Below are 3,819 nucleotides of genomic sequence, written 5' to 3' on the forward strand. Positions count from 1 at the left end.
TTGCAGTGAGCCAAGATCATGCCACTGCACCCCAGCCTGGTGACAGAGTGAGACTCTGTCTCAAAAAAAAAAAAAAAAGATATACAAATGGTCATAAAGCACATTTTTAAAAAAGTTCAATATCACTAATCATTAGGAAAACACAAATCAAAATTAGACTGTTAGAAGGAAAACTAACAAACAGAAAGGACATCCACACCAAAATCCCATCTGTACATCACCATCATCGAAGACCAAAAGTAGATAAAATCACAAAGATGGGGAGAAACCAGAGCAGAAAAGCTGAAAATTCTAAAAATCAGAGTGCCTCTTCTCCTCCAAAGGAATGCAGCTTCTCGCCAGCAACAGAACAAAGCTGGACGGAGAATGACTTTGACATGTTAAGCGAGGAAGGCTTCAGACGATCCGTAATAACAAACTACTCTGAGCTAAAGGAGGATGTTTGAACCCATTGCAAAGAAGCTAAAAAAGATTAGATGAATGGCTAACTAGAATAAAGAGTGTAGAGGAGTCCTTAAATGACCTGAGCTGAAAACCATGGCACGAGAACTATGTGATGCATGCACAAGCTTCAGTAGCTGATTTGATCAAGTGGAAGAAACAGTATCAGTGATTGAAGATCAAATGAATGAAATGAAGTGAGAAGTTTAGAGAAAAAACAGTAAAAAGAAATGAACAAAGCCTCCAAGAAATATGGGACTACGTGAAAAGACCAAATCTACGTCTTTGGTGTACCTGAAAGTGATGGGGAGAATGGAACCAACTTGGAAAACACTCTTCAGGATATTATCCAGGAAAACTTCCCCAACCTAGCGAGGCAGGCCAACATTCAAATTCAGGAAATACAGAGAACGCCACAAAGATACTCCTCAAGAAGAGCAACTCTGAGACACATAATTGTCAGATTTACCAAAGTTGAAATGAAGGAAAACATGTTAAGGGCAGCCAGAGAGAAAGATTGGGTTACCCACAAAGGGAAGCCCATAAGACTAATAGCAGATCTCTCGGCAGAAACTCTCCAAGCCAGAAGAGAGTGGCAGCCAATATTCAACATTGTTAAAGAAAAGAATTTTCAACCCGGAATTTCATATCCAGCCAAACTAAGCTTCATAAGTGAAGGAAAAATAAAATTCTTTACAGACAAACAAATGCTGAGAGATTTTGTCACCACCAGACCTGCCTTACAAGAGCTTCTGAAGGAAGCACTAAACATGGAAGGGAACAACCGGTACCAGCCACCACAAAAACATGCCAAATTGTAAAGATCATCAATGTGAGGAAGAAACTGCATCAACTAACGAGCAAAATAACCAACTAACATCATAATGACAGGATCAACTTCACACATAATGATATTAACCTTAAATGTAAATGGGCTAAATGCTCCAATTAAAAGACACAGACTGGCAAATTGGATAAAGAGTTAAGACCCATCAGTGTGCTGTATTCAGGAGACCCATTTCACATGCAGAGATACACATAGGCTCAAAATAAAGGGATGGAGGAAGATCTACCAAGCAAATGGAAAACAAAACAAAACAAAAAAGCAGGGGTTGCAATCCTAGTCTCTAATAAAACAGACTTTAAACCAACAAAGATCGAAAGAGACAAAGAAGGCCATTACATAATGGTAAAGGGATCAATTCAACAAGAAGAGCTAACTATCCTAAATATATATGCACCTAATACAGGAGCACTCAGATTAATAAAGCAAGTCCTTGGAGACTTACAAAGAGACTTAGACTCCCATACAATAATAATGGGAGACTTCAACACTCCACTGTCAACATTAGACAGATCAACGAGACAGAAAGTTAACAAGGATATCCAGAAATTGAACTCAGCTCTGCACCAAGTGGACCTAATAGACATCTACAGAACTTTCCACCCCAAATCAACAGAATATACACTCTTCTCAGCACCACATCACACTTATTCCAAAACTGACCACATAGTTGGAAGTAAAGCACTCCTCAGCAAATGTAAAAGAACGGAAATTATAACAAACTGTCTCTCAGACCACAGTGCAATCAAACTAGAGCTCAGGATTAAGAAACTCCCTCAAAACCACTCAACTACATGGAAACTGAACAGCCTGCTCCTGAATGACTACTGGGCACATAACGAAATGAAGGCAGAAATAAAGATATTCTTTGAAACCAATGAGAACAAAGACACAACATACCAGAATCTCTGGCACACATTTAAAGCAGTGTGTAGAGGGAAATTTACAGCACTAAATGCCCACAAGAGAAAGCAGGAAAGATCTAAAATTGACACCCTAACATCACAATTAAAAGAACTAGAGAAGCAACAGCAAACACATTCAAAAGCTAGCAGAAGGCAAGAAATAACTAAGATCAGAGCAGGACTGAAGGAGATAGAGGCACAAAAAAACCTTCAAAAAATCAATGAATCCAGGAGCTGGTTTTTGAAAAGATCAACAAAATTTACAGACTGCTAGTAAGACTAATGTAGAAAAGAGAGAAGAATCAAATAGACACAATAAAAAATAATAAAGGGGATATCACCACCAATCCCACAGAAATACAAACTACCATCGGAGAATACTATAAACATCTCTATGCAAATAAACTAGAAAATCTAGAAGAAATGGATAAATTCCTGGACACATACACCCTCCCAAGACTAAACCAGGAAGAAGCTGAATCCCTGAATAGACCAATAACAGGTTCTGAAATTGAGGCAATAATTAATAGCCTACCAATCAAAAAAAGTCCAGGACCAGAGAGATTCACAGCTGAATTCTACCAGAGGTACAAACAGGAGCTGGTACCATTCCTTCTGAAACTATTCCAATCAATAGAAAAAGAGGGAATCCTCCCTAATTCATTTTATGAGGCCAACATCATCCTGATACCAAAGCCTGGCAGAGACACAACAAAAAATTTTAGACCAATATTCCTGATGAACATCAATGCAAAAATCCTCAATAAAATACTGGCAAACTGAATCCAGCAGCACATCAAAAAGCTTATCCACCATGATCAAATGGGCTTCATCCCTGGGATGCAAGGCTGGTTCAACATACGCAAATCAATAAACGTAATCCATCACATAAACAGAACCAAAGACAAAAACCACATGATTATCTCAATAGACGCAGAAAAGACCTTTGACAAAATTGAACAGCCCTTCATGCTAAAAACTCTCAGTAAGCTAGGTATTGGTGGGACGTATCTCAAAATAATAAGAGCTATTTATGACAAACCCACAGCCAGTATCATACTGAATGGGCAAAAAATGGAAGCATTCCCTTTGAAAACTGGCACAAGACAGGGATGCCCTCTCTCACCACTCCTATTCAACATAGTGTTAGAAGTTCTGGCCAGCGCAATCAGGCAAGAGAAAGAAACAAAGGGTATTAGATTAGGAAAAGAGGAAGTCAAATTGTCCTGTTTGCAGATGACATGATTGTATATTTAGAAAATCCCATCGTCTCAATCCAAAATCTCCTTAAGCTGATAAGCAACTTCAGCAAAGTCTCAGCATACAAAATCAATGTGCAAAAATCACAAGCATTCCTATACATCAATAACAGAGAGCCAAATCATGAGTGAGCTGCAATTCACAACTGCTTCAAAGAGAATAAAATACCTAGGAATCCAACTTACAAGGGATGCGAAGGAACTCTTCAAGGAGAACTACAAACCACTGCTCAACGAAATAAAAGAGGATACAAACAAATGGAAGAACATTTCATGCTCATGGATAGGAAGAATCAATATTGTGAAAATGGCCATACAGCCCAAGGTAATTTATAGATTCAATGCCATCCCCATTAAGCTATCAATGACT

Source organism: Colobus angolensis, unplaced genomic scaffold, assembly GCF_000951035.1.
Source record: "Colobus angolensis palliatus isolate OR3802 unplaced genomic scaffold, Cang.pa_1.0 Scaffold37, whole genome shotgun sequence".
In the NCBI taxonomy this organism is placed as follows: domain Eukaryota; kingdom Metazoa; phylum Chordata; class Mammalia; order Primates; family Cercopithecidae; genus Colobus; species Colobus angolensis.